The sequence below is a fragment of the Oratosquilla oratoria genome, chromosome 43 (assembly GCF_046742065.1).
Source record: "Oratosquilla oratoria isolate Oo_2021 chromosome 43, ASM4674206v1, whole genome shotgun sequence".
In the NCBI taxonomy this organism is placed as follows: domain Eukaryota; kingdom Metazoa; phylum Arthropoda; class Malacostraca; order Stomatopoda; family Squillidae; genus Oratosquilla; species Oratosquilla oratoria.
Genome location: NC_134819.1, coordinates 31,180,317 through 31,197,816, shown reverse-complemented (window position 1 = coordinate 31,197,816; position 17,500 = coordinate 31,180,317).

The following is a 17,500-nucleotide window of genomic DNA, read 5'->3' as shown; positions in this document are numbered from 1 at the left end:
TTTTCTCAACAGAAATACATAGAATGTCATTTGATATACTGGAGAGAAATTATTTTCCTCCAGTATATCGGAATCCTTCCTTAAAGCTGGGAACTGCAAATCTGCCTCAATACTCAGAAGAAAAATAGTCCAGTGTGATACGCGTTTATATGTGGTTATATATATATCAGGAGAATGCCTGAGCTCTTGAAGAGCGGAGGGAACAGAAACGAGTGACGTCATGTCGCGCGCGAATATGTCGAAGTTAACGGTCACGTGTGGAGAGTTTGAAGCGTAAGAAGAGGGAATCGCACCAAGGAAGAACCCCTCAAAAAATGTAATAAAATTCTTGAAAGAAAAGTCATAAAATCCGGTCTTCGACCTCAGCGACTATGAAGGGGATTTGGTGGTGGTTGTAAGGGGAAAAGGACGGTAGGGGAGTCGGGTGCAATGCGTTATGAGTATCATAAGGACGAGAGTAAGGAACCTCGTAAGACGCATATGGAAGTACATGGCCTGAAGGCATTAAGATGAAATAAAGTTATAAGTCTCAGGCGCTAGAGGCGGGACGAACTTCGGTCGTAAGGCTTGTTCGAGGATGACTTTGGGTCTTTAAGTATGAGGGTAACGGAAGCTTGTAAAGTGGGAGGATTATGAAGACAGATCCTCGATGGGGAGGTTAGTGAACAGAGGAACTGTGGAAGTTTCTGTAAGAGCGAGAAGCTTAGGTATTTTCAAATTTCTTCAAGAAGGTCATCATGGAGTCTTGCCAAGGACTTGATCAAGTTTTATTTATACTTCATGTGTAGTGCTGTGGCGAGGTAGAAGTGAGCCTTGATTTATAAGTGTAAGGTCTTAGGGTCAATTTCCAACTGTTATCCGTGACTGCCATTTTCATAGTTGTCCGAACATATAGGACAAAGAATGAAATTTTTCATTGTAATAAAGCGTTTCCTGGTGTAAACTCTTCACTTATTTTTTTTTTACAAGACAGGCTACATTGTAAATCCATACCACCATAACAGTACAGCCATAGAATCTCCTCGCTGTACAGTATTAGGAGTTGTATGATTGGATTCCATATTAAATAGGGTTTATGGGACAAGGGCTCTCAACCTGTGTTCTCATGTCCCCCATAGCAGTTCATTAGGGTCTTTGAGACCACTTAATCACTGATTAGAATCGTGAAGTCTATATCAAGTAGGGGAACAAGGCCTCTCAACCTATGTTCTCATGTCTTCCATACTTATGAGTTGATGTTCATTGGGCTCCTTGAGAACACTTGATCACTGATTGGAATCGTGAAGTCTATATCAAGTAAGGGGACTATGGGTCTCAATCTGTATTCCCATATCTCCCATACTTATATATTGTTGTTCGTTGAGGTCCTGTAGATAATTAGAATCTTGAATCATCCAATAACGACCATTAACTAGTTTTTAGTTTGAGGCTCACTTGTAAGTATCTGTGGCCCACAAGGTGTAAATAGACCACACGATGAAGATTACTGTATCTAAGAACATTATTTTTTTTTCCAATTAATGAAAAAAGACATCTGCTTGCCGAAGTCTCTGGGGGCCCGAAGCTCCAAAGACAGAATATTTTTTCAGAAAATATGAGAGATTCACTCGAGAAGTAGGAAGGGTTTGATCGAAAATTGGATTAGTTTTCCGAGAAATGGCCGAGTCTCTACAGGGAGTGGAAAGGGTTTTCTCGAAAAGAGGATTTGGTCTTTCAAGAAGTGGCCCACGTTCCTTCGGGCATTCGTTGGATTTGTTGGCGAAGTGGAAGAAGTGCTTGTCTAATAAGTGGCCGTACTTCTTCAGGAAGTGTAAAGGTTGTTTTCGTTTTTTTTTTTTTTTTTTTTTTTTAAGAAAGGCTGTGCTTCTTTGGAGAGAGGAAGGAGGGTTTGTTTATTTACTATCTATTTATTTATTCATTTATTTATCTTATCTACTTATTTACTCATTTTATCTTATTTGCTTATCTATCTATATATATTTTCTTTTATTCATTTGCCCTGTATGCTCTTTCAGCTTCGATCGCAGATAACCAATTCATGGGACAAACCTCCTTCTCAATGAATCTCAGTTCTTGAACGAAGAATGCTCATAAGAGAAGGGCTCGTTGAGATGCCTTCGTGGCTTAACATCGGGACTTCGAAGTCAGAAGTCCTCCCTCTTCGAAGGCGACTTCGTGAGCCAACATCGTCATCGGGAGTTGAGAGGGAGGGGGGGTGGACAGAGATGAAAAGAAAATCAAATTCGAGGATGAATTGGACCACGTGATTAAGTCACGAAAATGGAAAGCATAATTAACTAGACGTGAAGCTCCCAGGAGGAGGGAGGAGGAAAACCCGCTCATTCGACGATAAGAAAGGTTATGATAAAGGAGGGAGTGGTGGAGGAGGGAGTTGCAGAGAAGAAAGGAGTGGAGGAGGGGAACGGTAAGGGAGGAAACTCGGAGAGAGTGGAGGAGGAGGAGGAAGGAGTAGCAATAGAAGAGGGAACAGAAGAAGAGGAATATTAGAGAGAGTGAGTTTGGAAGAAGGCATAATGAGAAAGAGAGTAGGTATCGGTGGGGAAGGAAGTGATGAAGAAGGAGTGACAGAAGAGAGAACAGAAGAAGAGGAATATTAGAGAGAGTGAGTTTGGAAGAAGGCATAATGAGAAAGAGAGGAGGTATCGGTGGGGAAGGAAGTGATGAATAAGGAGTGACAGAAAAGGGAACAGAAGAAGAGGAATATTAGAGAGAGTGAGTTTGGACGAAGACATAATGAGAAAGAGAGTAGGTATCGGTGGGGAAGGAAGTGATGAAGGAGTGACAGAAGAGGAGATGAGGAGGAGGCGGCGAGTGACGGAGGAAGGATCTTGGAGGGAGCGTCACGCGTGCTGTGCTAGTTCAAAGGCGTTGGTGAGGTTTCAGAAGAGAAAATAAGCTTTCAGAAACCTTATCAAAGTTTCAGAATCCTTATCGAGGCTTCGGATTTCATATCGAGGTTTTAGAAGTCTTGAAAAAAAATTCTTGAAGAGCTTATGTTTTCCCTTTCCCGTCAAGGCTAATAAAATCGTTTGACATTAGAAAGAACAACATTCTTAACGTACCGGTGAGCAAATAGTCTTGAATATCTTTTGGCACAAAGGTTTTTGTAAACGGAATAAAATCGTCTGGCATTAATCGCAACAAAGTATTGAAATGTGAAAAAAATGAAAATTCAAAATACGGCTGGAAATCCTGAGGGAACCTGTCGGAATATTTCTAGTTTCAGTAAAATTTTAATGGTTTCAGTCCTTAATGTGTTTCAGAATGCTTGACAATATTTTGTTAGTTTTATACCAAATTTTTAAATTTCATTTAGTAATTAGAATCCAGGAAAAAATACTACAGAAAAATATAAAGTTTTAGCATTTTAATTTCAAAATATTTGAAAGAGCTTTGAAGTATCTGGTGATGTTTGAGCTCCAAAACCTTTGATGAAGCTTCAAGAGTTCTGCACGAAGTCCGTTTAACGCTCCATGTCTTATGTTATACTATTGGGAAATCACGGGTCTGGAATGAACCTCGGGAGTTTCGGACACTCTTAAAACCCCGACGCACTACCCTAATGTTCGACTAGTCTCCCTTTGGTGGAGTCACTCCTATAGGTGGCTCTCGAAGTTTCAAAAGATGTTCTGAAGACGTTGAGTACGTTGGTAGCGTGGCCGGAAGTATGCTGGTCTCGCTTCTGCTTAGTTGTGGGTTCGAATGCCGCACTTCTCTTCGGTTCCTAGCAGTGGCTGTTACCTGACCCAACAGTCCATAGACCGCATAAGGCAAAGGTGACGGCTTCGGCCGCAGCTACGAGCCCTCTGGCGTAGGATTCTCGTTACCACTTTTCTGAAGGTACAATAATAGTGGAAGATGAAGACTCCATCTTTTCTGTTGGGTAGGAGACTTGATAGATTTTGTTCATTCAAACGTTGAGCGGTTTTTATTCACCCGAGGAAGATGGAGATAAATGTGTTTGTTGACAGGTTCTAAAAATGGGCGACAGCGAAATGATTATGACATTTCTCTCGCCAGAACTCAATTGGCCGGTACCCGTCATTGGTCTCCGGTATTTAGAATTTGCTAAAAAAAAAAAAAAAAAAAAAAAAAGTCTCCATTTGGGGTCCAGGAACCTTCCCAGGAGTCAATAGAGCTTCATAAGTGGGGGCGTAACCCTAAAACTTGTGATAATGAATGCTTAGAGCAATTCTATTCAGTGTGGGTAGTCTCCTGTTTACACTGCAACAGACTCTCAAGGCGAGGATCGGACTTATCAGCTTCTTTCGCACACATAAACCCATAGTGGTGATTAACATACATAAATATCATAACATTGTGACAAGAAGTCGTGGTCGCCTGCAAAGGACAAGTTTGAAGCGTTTTCCAAGAGGAAGTGGGGTGAGAGACCAAAGCACAGATTCTGGAAGTCCAGTCTTTCGGCAGTGGACAGGATGCAGGGATGACCCGTCATCCAGGAGGTGCCAAGATAGGGTGGAGGGGAGTGGAATATATAGGAAATGGAATGGGTGGGAGTGGTTTCTATGCCTTTTTCTTTTTGGCTATCCCCTGTGTGAGGGGAAAAAGCCTTTGGTATAATGTAAAACCTCAGAGAAGCCACTGCATGGATCCCCAACCTTTTGCTTGTGAGCACCACCGTGATCTCTGAGGATCTGGTAATCTCCTCTTTCGATGTGGTTTCGTGAAGACGATCTTCTTGTTGACCAAAGTCTGACAGAGCCTATGTTCGAAATAATCTTCATCATTTAATCATTTCTAATGAATATCCGAGTCGTACAGGTTTTATTTGTGAATCTTTTATGTAACTAATTTGCTAGTCTTTTGTGGTTTTTTAAATAAGTCGTATTAGCTGGACTGTTTTATGGTGTCTAGAATTGTGGTGGCGCTCTATTAATGAACCATTAAAGAAACTGATGATTAATTGCTTTAAAAATTCAAATTTTTTTGAGTCCGTGGATGCGAGAAGATGCTATTCGTTGTTGAATTGGTTTCCGGGAAGCTAAATTATAAATAGATGTATAAGTACGCAAGTATGTAATAAGTATGGCCTAAGTATGAAACGTACGAGATTCCAGCTCAAGAGACACTGAGGTAGAGTGTAGCAACATGTTTGAAGGTTCTGTTATGAAAACAAGAGTGACGAAAATGCTGGAACTCTTGTCTGCTGGATGACAGCCAAGCGAGACGAAGACTAAAAAGGCTTGATCAAGGTTAGAATGGTGTGAAAAAAAGGGACGCAAAGGGGCGTGACTGGACGTACAAGAGCGTGAAGGAGAAGAGTGAGAACTTCGAGGATGCCAAAGAGGCATGGGAGGATTCCACGAAGGAATGATTATAGAGGAGAAAGAGAGTTGTGATGACGTGGAATGACGTAAGGAATAAAGAGTGACTAAAGACTTAGGAGGCAGACGTGATATGAAGATGTGAGGAAAGTATAATTATGGAAATGGAAGGAGGATGTGATGAGGTGTGTGGGAGGAATAGTTATGGAGATGAGAGATGTGATGACGTAGAGTGACGTAAGGAATAAAGAGTGACTAAAGACTTAGAAGGCAGATGTGATATGAAGATGTGAGGAAAGTATAATTATGGAAATGGAGGGAGGATGTGATGAGATGTGAGGGAGGAATAGTTATGGAGATGAGAGATGTGATGACGTGGAGTGTAAGGGAGGAAGAGTGACGAAAGACTTAGGAGGCAGATGTGATATGAAGATGTGAGGAAAGTATAATTATGGAAATGGAAGGAGGATGTGATGAGATGTGAGGGAGGAATAGTTATGGAGATGAGAGATGTGATGACATGGAGTGTAAGGGAGGAAGAGTGACGAAAGACTTAGGAGGCAGATGTGATATGAAGATGTGAGGAAAGTATAATCATGGAAGGAGGATGTGATGAGATGTGAGGGAGGAATAATTATGGAGATGAGAGATGTGATGAAAACATGATTACGTCAAGGAGTTATGATAGGAATGTGATAAACGTGATGAAGATTCAGTGAGGGAGATGAGATTGAGGAGAAATAAGAGAGGTATTGTGTAGGAGATACGAGGAAGGACATACATGGGAGAAGTGAAGGAGGAGATAAGATATGAGAGAACTGCAATGAGGCAAAGGTAGAAGGAGATGTGGTAAGGAAATCTTAAGATGTGAGAGATGTTGTGTTGGCGATGTGAGACAGGACACGTGAGAGATGAGGTAAAGAGATTTATAGTGACGTGAGATGAAGGCTGTGAGAGACTTTTTAAATGAGATAAGGAAGAGAAATGGTGTCTCGGGAGACAGGGCGAGAGAGACCGAGAATAGAAAACGGGATGTTGGAGAGGAGACATAAGAGATTTTGGAGAATTCTAGAGTTATTTTGATCGACTTTCTAGGAGGTACGATGTATTGGAATACGAGAAAGTGAGGAAGAACATAGGTATATTGAAATCGGCGATAATAAAACATAATCCTTATCTTGAAATGAAGATTTTGTAAGACTTTTGGATACATTCTAGATAAGAGTTATCTTGGTCGACTCTCTAGGAGATATGACGTACACGAATACGAGAAATTAAGGACGAATTTAGACATAGTGAGAAAGAAAACAGAAATTATGACGACACGGAAAAAAAAATCCTCTTCTCTTGAAAATGAATATAAATTGTAACGAATGAGAACGAGTGCAGAAAATCTAACATGAAAGACAAAGAGACACATAATGGATGACCTGAAGCGACAAGGTTGAAGTGAGATGTCGTGGTGATCATTGAGGTGATGCAGTGACGTGTTGTGACGTATGATGAGAGTGATGACATGATTCTTCGACGAGGAAGGGAGGAAGGGAGGGAGGGAGGTAGGGAGGGAGGGAGGGTGGGTAGGAGGGAGAGTGGGAGGGTGTGTGGTCTGACAAGGAGCCTTAGAAACTTCGAGGAAGGATGAGGAACTGTGTTGACGACATGAGGCTCTTTGGAAGACGCTCTGGAGAAGGGCGTGGCTGTAAAGATGATGGAGAACAGAAGGAGGGAAAGTTGATCAGAGAGGTAGAGGATCTGTTGATGATAGAGAAGAAGAAGAAGAAGAAGAAGAAGAAGAAGAAGAAGAAGAAGAAGAAGAAGAAGAAGAAGAAGAAGAAGAAGAAGAAGAAGAAGAAGAAGAAGAAGAAGAAGAAGAAGAAGAAGAAGAAGAAGAAGAAGAAGAAGAAGAAGAAGAAGAAGAAGAAGAAGAAGAAGAAGAAGAAGAAGAAAAAGAAGAAGAAAAAGAAGAAGAAGAAGAAGAAGAAGAAGAAGAAGAAGAAGAAGAAGAAGAAAAAGAAGAAGAAGAAGAAGAAGAAGAAGAAGAAGAAAAAAGAAGAAGAAGAAGAAGAAAAAGAAGAAAAAGAAGAAGAAGAAGAAGAAGAAGAAGAAGAAGAAGAAAAAGAAGAAGAAGAAGAAGAAGAAGAAGAAGAAGAAGAAGAAGAAGAAGAAGAAGAAGAAGAAGAAGAAGAAAAAGAGGAAGAAAAAGAAGAAGAAGAAGAAGAAGAAGAAGAAGAAGAAGAAGAAGAAGAAGAAGAAGAAGAAGGAAGAAGAAGAAGAAGAAGAAGAAGAAGAAGAAGAAGAAGAAGAAGAAAAAGAAGAAGAAGAAGAAGAAGAAGAAGAAGAAGAAGCGGAGGGTGTAATGATGAAAAGGTAGAAGGAGAAAGCGATGGACCAAGAATGGATTATCTAATGACAACGGATAAAGTGTAGGAGAATCTTAAATCATAATAAAGATAGAGAAGAGATAGTGGATGAAAAAAATTAATTAGAAAAGAAGAAGAAAATAATAAAAATACGATTGTAAAAGAGAAGTTGGAAACGGAGAAGAGAAAAAGAGAGCGTGCTAATGAAAGTTGTAGAAGAAGAATAGAGGGATTATTTCCATAAAAGAGTACGACAAAGAGGAGGAAAAGATGGATAATCTGGGGACAAAGAGAGAAAGGGAACTGAGTGAAGAGGAGCTGGAAGAGATCGCGAAGAAGTAAGAGGACCAAGAGAGGTAGAACAAGAGGCAGTGACAGAAAAAGAACGAAAATTAAAAAATATATAAAACAGTGTGATAATTAAATAGAAAAAAGAAGAGAAGCGGAGTGTGTATTGACGAAACAGGAAGTTGAATAAAAATAGGAGAAGGCGATGAAGGAGGAGAAGGAGGAGAAAGAGAAGGAGGAGGAGGAAGAAAATTAAATTATGAAGATGAAATAGAGACTAAATTAAATGTTCAAGGAAAAAATATGGATTGTAGGCAACATTCGTGATGATGAAATGGGCTACTGGATCTCAACCCTTGACCCACGGACCACCTAGTGGATCACAGAATCTAACAAACTGGTCCACAAACCAAAAACCAGTGTTAGCAACTGCGGGCGACACTGTCATCTTTGCTCTATACCCTTCTTGGACTGATAAGAACATAAGAACATAAGAATGAAGGAGACTGCAAGAGACCATAAGGCCTACAGTAGGCACCTCCGTATCCATCACCACCTGTCATTCCCATCCATAAAGTTGCCTAATCGTTTCTTAAAACAACTGATAGTTTTAGTGCTTACTACATGGTTACTAAGTTTATTCCATTCGTCGACCACCCTATTAGTAAACTAATTCTTGCCTATTTCCTTCTTAAATCTAAATTTGTCCAGTTTATAACCATTACTAATGGGGCAGGTAACAGTCACTATTGGGAATCGAAGAGGAGCACGGGACTTGAACCCATAATTAAGCGATTGCGAGACTAACACCATGTGACGTAAGTCTTCAGAAATGTCCAAGAAATATGAAAAACGCATACCCTGAATGTGGAGGGAAATGTGTTCATGTTGAGTGAATGTTCTCATGAACCTTGAAGATGATCTCTGGGATGTGGAAGATGTGTACTGAATGTGGAGGAACAATAGACGGAATGTGGAAGTCAGGTTATAAGGATGTGGCGATTATGTAGGGATATTGATGTATTTAAAGAATGTGGAAGGATTGTTTTAGTGCTATAGAACATATGTTTAGCAATGTGGATGACATATTTAATGTAGATAACTTTTAACATACCCTATCGGGTTTTCCTCATCTGAATAAAATCACCTGACGACAAAAAGAATAAACATACAAAATGAGTAAGACCTTTTTTCAAAAAGGAAGAGGGGAAAGGGAAGGGATTATATTTCAAGAATGTGGAAATCCCTCACGGGAACTGCAGAAGCCCGCATATTACGAATGTAGATGATGTGAACAGTAAATGTAAACTAAATGTTTTGAGAATGTGTGTGTGTGTGTGTGTGTGTGTGTGTGTGTGTGTGTGTGTGTGTGTGTGTGTGTGTGTGTGTGTGTGTGTGTGTGTGTGTGTGTGTGTGTGTGTGTGTGTGTGTGTGTGTGTGTGTGTGTGTGTGTGTGTGTGTGTGTGTGTGTGTGTGTGTGTGTGTGTGTGTGTGTGTGTGTGTGTGTGTGTCTGTGTCTGTGTCTGTGTCTGTGTGAGAGAGGAATGTGGAGCCTGAATTGTTAGGAGGGCGTAAGAGGCTAGATGGACTCACCGAAGTAGAAGTGATCTATGTCTTTAAGAAGAAGAAAAAAAAAATGAGGTCTTTGCTAAGGAGAGGATATGCTCTGCAAAGACGATATTCAGGGTTTGGTGGAAGTGGAGAAGGTTGAAGAAAAAGAAAAGAAGGAGGAATAAGAGAAAGGTGGATAAAAGGCAGAGGAAGAAGAAGAAGAAGAAGAAGAAGAAGAAGAAGAAGAAGAAGAAGAAGAAGAAGTAGAAGAAGAAGAAGAAGAAGAAGAAGAAGAAGAAGAAGAAGAAGAAGAAGAAGAAGAAGAAGAAGAAGAAGAAGAAGAAGAAGAAGAAGAAGAAGAAGAAGAAGAAGAAGAAGAAGAAGAAGAAGAAGAAGTAGAAGAAGAAGAAGATGAAGAAGAAGAAGAAGAAGAAGAAGAAGAAGAAGAAGAAGAAGAAGAAGAAGAAGAAGAAGAAGAAAAAGAAGAAGAGGAGGAGGAGGAATAAGAGAAAGGTGGATAAAAGGCAGAGGAAGAAGAAGAAGAAGAAGAAGGAGAAGAAGAAGAAGAAGAAGAAGAAGAAGAAGAAGAAGAAGAAGAAGAAGAAGAAGAAGAAGAAGAAGAAGAAGAGGAGGTGGAGGAGGAGGAGGAAGAACAGGAGGGGGAGTAGGAAGAAAAGGGAAATAAGGAAGATAAGGAAGAGGGGGAATAAGAAGAGAAACTAGAGGAACAGGAGAAGGATTAGAAAGGTAAGGAAGGTGATGAGGAAGAAGAGGAGGAGGAGGAGGAGGAGGAGGAGAAGGAGGAGGTTAAGACACGCTTGCTAAAGGAGGAGATTAGCAAGGTCTCCAGCAGTATGAGATTAGGAGGCCCTGCAGAGGAGGAGATTAAGAGAGCTTTGGTGAGGATGGGATAAGCGTGGGTGGACAATAAGGAGGAGGAGGCAAAAGAGACGAAAAAGCATTGGGAAGAGCAGGAGGTACGAGAAGGAGAACGAAGAGGAGGAGTAAGAAGAGGAACGGGAGGAGCGGGAGGAAGATGACCAGGAAGAGGAGGAGGAGGAAAAAGAGTTGTAGAAAGAGGAGGAAGTACAGGAAGAAGAATGAAGAAGAGAGGAAAGGAAAGAAGATCAGGAGAAGGGGAGAGGAAGAATGAATAGGAGGAGAAGTAAGAGATTATGGATAAGGAGGAAGAGGAGGAGCAGGAAGAAGAATTAAGAGGAGGGAAGGGAAAGAAGAAGAGGAACAGGAGAAGGAGGAGGGGAAGAATGAATAGGAGGAGAAGTAAGAGGTGATGGAGGAGGAGGAAGAGGAGGAGAAGGAGGAGAAAGTGAAGACGAAGGAAGCGTCAGGGAAGAGGGAGTAGTAGGAAGGGGAGGAGGACGACAAAGGAATACAAAGGAACACAAAGGAAGAACAAACAACAGCAGGCCTACTGGCCCTAACGAGGCTGTTTATGTTAAATAAACTAAACAACAGTTAAGGAAACAGGGAAACTAGGCGATAGAAGATGAACTAACACTACTGCTATCACTATCCTATCCAATTGATCCAATTATAATTATTTGTCTGGTTGTCACATATTTTATTGCAAAGGAAGAAAGAGAAGAGGAGGAGGAAGTGGTGATAGAAAGAAAAAGGAAGGAGGAAGAAGAGGAAAAAAAGAGAAACGGAGGGAGAAAGAGAGAAATGTAAAAGTAGAAATGATACCACCCTCTCTTCTCTTTCAGAAGGAAATAAGAGGGAAAGGAACGAGGAAGAGGAGAAGAAGGAATTGAAGAAGAAAGAGAGTAAGGTTAAAAGTAGAAATGATACCGCCCTCTCTTCTCTCTCAGAAGGAAAGAAGAGGAAAAGGAACGAGGAAGAGGAGAAGAAGGAATTGAAGAAGAAAGAGAGAAAGAGAGAAAGGTTAAAAGTAGAAATGATACCGCTCTCTCTTCTCTCTCAGAAGGAAAGAAGAGGGAAAGGGTGGAGGAAGAGGGGAAGAAGGAATTGAAGAAGAAAGAGAGAAAGGTTAAAAGTAGAAATGATACCGCCCTCTCTTCTCTCTCAGAATGAAAGAAGAGGGAAAGGATGGAGGAAGAGGGGAAGAAGGAATTGAAGAAGAAAGAGAGTAAGGTTAAAAGTAGAAATGATACTGCCCTCTTTTCTCTCTCAGAAGGAAAGAAGAGGAAAAGGAACGAGAAAGAGGAGAAGAAGGAATTGAAGAAGAAAGAGAGAAAGGTTAAAAGTAGAAATGATACCGCCCTCTCTTCTCTCTCAGAAGGAAAGAAGAGGAAAATGAACAAGGAAGAGGAGAAGAAGGAATTGAAGAAGAAAGAGAGAGAGGTAAAAGTAGAAATGATACCTTCCTCTCTTCTCTCTCAGGAGGAAAGAAGAGGGAAAGGAACGAGGAAGAGGGGAAGAAGGAATTGAAGAAGAAAGAGAGAGAGGTAAAAGTAGAAATGATACCTTCCTCTCTTCTCTCTCAGGAGGAAAGAAGAGGGAAAGGAACGAGGAAGAGGAGAAGAAGGAATTGAAGAAGAAAGAGAGAAAGAGAGAAAGAGAGAGAGGTAAAAGTAGAAACACTGCCGCTGCCTCCTCTTCTTTCTTATTTTGCCGGCGCCTGCAAGAATTTTGCACTCGAATTTCGAGGACTCTGCTTCCTCGCAGAGAGCTCAGTGAGGCACAAAATTGGCCAAAACATCCCTTCAAAGCACATTATTCTGAAACTAGCTTAGACTCTCGCCTGTTCGAATGCCCAGAGGCTGTGAGGAAAGCTTCGATCTTTCTCCCACTCCTATGGTAATGGACATGGAACTACCTAGTGTAGGCCTTATTGTCTCTTGCAGTCTCATTCTCTCTCTTATCTTCTTATGCACGATTTGTGCATTTGTGTTATTATCTTTGTTTAAGCAAGAACTAGTTTACCGATAGAGTGTTTAACGAATGGAATAGACTTTGTAACCACGTAGTGAGTGTTGAAAGTATTAATTGTTTCAAGAAAAGTTTAGATAACTTTATGAATAGGGCTGACCGATGGTAAGGGACATGGAACTGCCGAGTGTAGGCCTTAGGGTCTCTTACAACCTCCTTCATTCTTACGTTCTTATATAAATTGGATAATTTTAGGTCCCAGAAGGAAATAAGGAAGAACTGGTTTACCAATAAAGTGGTTAAAATGGAATAGATTTAGTAACCATGTAGTGAGTGATGAAACTATTGGTTGTATTAAGAGAAAATGAAGTAACTTGACAAATAGGGATGACCAGTAAGGGACATGGGACTGTCTAGTGTAAGCCTTATGGTCTCTTGTAGTCTCCTCCTTTCTTACGTTTTTAATGATTTTATGATTTTATTCACCTGACGACAAGCCCCTGCGAAGGCAATGGGCTAGATTTACCTTTATTATTTTCTAACTAATATTCATTGTTTAATATCTTTGTTCCAACTTTTGCCAGGTGATTTTATTAAGGGGAGAAAATCCCCCTTACGGTGAAGAGATTAATCCATGTCAATAAACCCTTTGTTGCTATTCAACTCTTATCAATTTATTCTCTTTGGCATCAAACGATTTTATTCAGCCGAGGGAACTCACATTCCTCATTGTTTAGCAAAACGAGGAAATGCAGTGGGGGTTAGTAGTCTCTTTTATGGCAATAGATAAAAGGAGATATCAAAACACTCAGGACTCGTAAAATAGAGTTCTACCTATACCAGAGATGATGTCTTACTTCCTCCACAGGGATAGAAACGCTGGTTAGCCTCAGTTCTTAACAGCCAACCATTACAAGATGACAAACTTCTAAAGTTACTGGGAATTTTTTTGTCTTTTTTTATCTTATTTATTTTATCTTATTTTATTTTATTTTCTTCCTCTCCCCTCCCTTCTCCTCGGTTTCTTTTTCTTATTAATTGCTTCCTCTTGCTATCATCAGTTTGACCACTCCTCCCGTTTTCTCTATTATTAGTTGCCCCATACTTTACGTTTTCTTCCTGTTGTCAATTGCCTTCCCCCCCATTCCCCTCTCATGGTTTCCCTTTCTGTTATCATTTGTCCCTTTGTGCGACTTTTCTTCATCTTCTTATCAAATGCCTCCAATTTCCCATACTCCTTTCATCTCTTGATTCTTTTTCGCCATCATCCACTCATTCTTCTTCTTTATATGTATATATATATATATTTCTATCATTACTTTGTTTATTTATAAGGCTTCGTATGGAAGATAGAGGAGAATTTTTTTTAATGAAAACCACATGTGTGTTTTTTTTTTCAACCCGCTTAGGAAAGTGATCTTTCTTGTATATTTTTCTTGGCCTCTCCTTCCCACCTCCCCACACAGTTTAAGTTAACCATCGAAGATGAAAAATACCATCTGACAACTTACACACACACACACACACACACACACACACACACACACACACACACACACACACACACACACACACACACACACACACACACACACACACACACACACACACACACACACACACACACACACACACACACACACACACACACACACACACACACACACACACATACACACACACACACACACACACACACACACACACACACACACACACACACACACACACACACACACAACACATATGTAGATATATATATATATATATGTATATATATATGTATATATATATGTATATGTATATGTATATGTATATATATATATATATATATACTGTATATATATATATATATATATATATATATATATATATATGAGGAGAGCAGATGTGAAATGGGGTAAGAGTATGACAAAAAATTAAAGTAATAAAAAGATGTTTTGGAAAGAAATTAAGAAAGGAAGAGGAGGCAAATCAAGTAGAGAAGAAAAGGTAAAAAGTGCAGATGGAGAAATGATAATTGAAGAGACGGTAAAAGAGGAAGATAGGCAGATTATTTTAGGATGTTGCTAAATGTGAAGGAGGACAGGGAGGGAAAGGTAGTTGCAGTGGAAGTCGCTAGGAAAATGGATGACAAATGAGGAAAATGGAGGAGAAATAAGGAAAGATGAAGTGAAGGCAGTTGTTAAGAAGATGAGAGCAGGTAAGGCGCCTGGGTTGGATGGATGTCATGCAGAATGTCAAAAAAAAAAAAAAAAAAATGAGGTACAGTGATGGTGGACTGGCTGGTGAGGCTATTTGATGTTTGTTTAAGAGAGGGTAGAATGCCGGAGGACTGGAGAAGTGCCTGTATAATTCAACTTTACAAGGGGAAATGGGGACAAGTGTGAGTGTAGTAGTTTCAGTGGGATGAGTTTGTTAAGTGTATTTGGGAATGTTTATGGGAGGATCTTGATTGAGAGGATTAGGAGAGGAACAGAAGGAGTTATTGGTGAGGAACAGCGTGGGTTTAGGACAGGTAGGGGTTACGTTGATCAGAATTTTGTGATAACACTACATGAGAAAGATTTAGGAAAAGCTAAGGATGTTTTTGGGGACTTAATGGATTTGGAAAAAGGTAGACAGGAAGGCACTGTGGGAGGTATTGCAGATGTATGGGGTAGGCGGAAACATTTTGAGAGCAGTCAAGAGCTTTTATGAGAGTAATAGAGCTTGTGTTAGAATCAGAAATGGAGAGAGATGAGTGGTTTGAGTTAATGGTGTGACTGCTAGGGATGTGTCATGTTGCCTTGACTGTTCAATTTATACAAAGATTGAATGGTGCGAGAGGTATATGCAAGGGTAATGGATCGGGGATTGGAGATTGTTAAGAAAAATGGAGAAAAATGGAGATAAGCCAGTTGTTGTTTGCTGACGACACTGCGCTTGTAGCAGGATCAGAAGAAGGATTGAGAAAGTTAGTGACAGATTTTGGGAAGGTGTGCAAAAGATAAAAGTTGGAGATAAATGTGGATAAAAGTAAGGTGATGAGATGTACAAGGGGAGAAAGTGTCAGCAGACTGGAAGTGAGTATTAAGGGTGAGAGATTGAAGGAAGTGGATAGTTTTAGATACTTGGGTGCGAATGTGGCAGGAAAGGGAAGAGTGGAGGTGAAGGTAAAATGTAGATTGAAAGAAGCGAGTAAATACCTTGGGGATTAAAAAGTGTAATGAGAAATAGACACTTGGGAATGGATGCTAAGAGGAGATTATATGAAGGAATGATTGTGCCAACAGCACTGTACAGGGCAGGAACATGGAACATACGATGGGAAGGGAGGAGGAGTTTGATTGTGTTTGAGATGAGGTGTCTAAGAAGTATGATAGGGGTTACTATCCTGGATAGAGTGAGAAACGTGGACGTGAGGAGGAAAACGGGGTGGGGGGAGGAAAGGAAGTTGGGAGATAGGGTTGATGAAAGAGTATTGGGATAGTTTGGACACAGTGAAGAAAAATTAGTAAAAGAGATGTGGAAGGCAGAGGTAGGAGTGAACATGAGGGGGCGACCTAGGATGAGATGGATGGATGGAGTAAAAGGGGCATTGGGAAAAAGGGGAATGTCTATCAAGGAAGGACAGAAGAAGACAGAATATAGGGGTGAATGGAGAATGGCTGTGTATGGATGATGTTGTAACATTACGAGAAACGTTACTTGGACTATGGTGACGAGGGAGTGAATGAAGCTCGAGATTCTTGGCTTTATTATGGTTAGTGCGAGTGTCGACCTAGGCTGGGTCGGCGGTCAGGCCCCGGGGGAACCCAACCGCGAGGTTGACCGCGTGTCTTTGGGTCGCGCTCCGCTGAGTTACAAGTGCTGTAGAGAACTGCCTGTGGAGGCTAAAACCTGGCTCCTTATATACACAGTCGGCGTACGCTAAAGTAGCAAAGGTTCCAGCCTCACCGAAACATAGCTCGACAGGGCCTAGGTTGTCCTTTCATGAGGATACAAATAGCCAGCTGTTTCTACACAACATATGAATTCCTTGTCCATCCCATTTCTGCAGCGACGATACTATAATCCAAAATGTCGTGTAGACGCACATGTGGGGGACTCTGTTCACTACAATGCTGTGATACTTGAAAGGGAGTGGATGGAGGATGGGGGGTGAGAAAGTATGTGTGAAAAATAAATTGACGCAACACGAAGGGATTCTTCCCCCTCTTCTCCATTTCTCCATGAGGGGACGGAGAGGGGGGTCGCCGATTTATTGAAGCGGCCTTGCTGTGGATGTGCTGTGTCTTGCGACATTGCTTCTAACCCAGGGTAGTGGGCGACATACAGGGATGACCCATCATCCAGGAGGACCTAAGATAAGAGGGGGGATGGGGGGATGGGAGTGGAGTATATGGGGATGGAATGAGTAGAAGTGATTTTATGCTTTTGTTTTTTATTTTTTGAATATATACATACATATATATTTGATTAAACTTTGCAGCAGCTTCTATATTCACGAGTTTCTTGCTGACATGTTCAACTTTTCTAATACTTGAACGTTGAATATCGTTGAGTTGTCTTATTATGTGTCCAAACTTCATTTGGAATGGATGTAAAGACAATACTAGCTTCTTAATTTTACTTGTAGAGCTTTCGCCTAACTTTAGGCATCTTCAGTACAAATTGAGTACAAAGAGTAAAGGTGACAATATATACAAAAACATATGGAACATTAGGAGAGACGGGGATTCGGAATGATAAATTGGTCAGGATTTTGTTTGTTCATGGTGGGATTTTGTCTTTTGATGTATAGTGCTTCTAAGATGAGAAGGCGGATGTAGTTTGATTCCATTCCAAATGAAGTTTGGACACATAATAAGACAACTCAACGATATTCAACGTTCAAGTATTAGAAAAGTTGAACATTTCAGCAAGAAACTCGTGAATGCAGAAGCTGCTGCAAAGTTTAATCTTATCTGCCTGAAAGAGGACCTGCTACCCTACTATTGTAACATACATATTTATATATACATACATATGTATATATATATTAGCGTTCAATAAAAAAAATCACTTGAATTAGTCACTTTTGTCCAAGGTTCTACGAACTGCTATCCTTCCCGTTCGTTTCCTTCCTTCCAGAGTGTTTGCTCAGGCGAGTTCGACTAT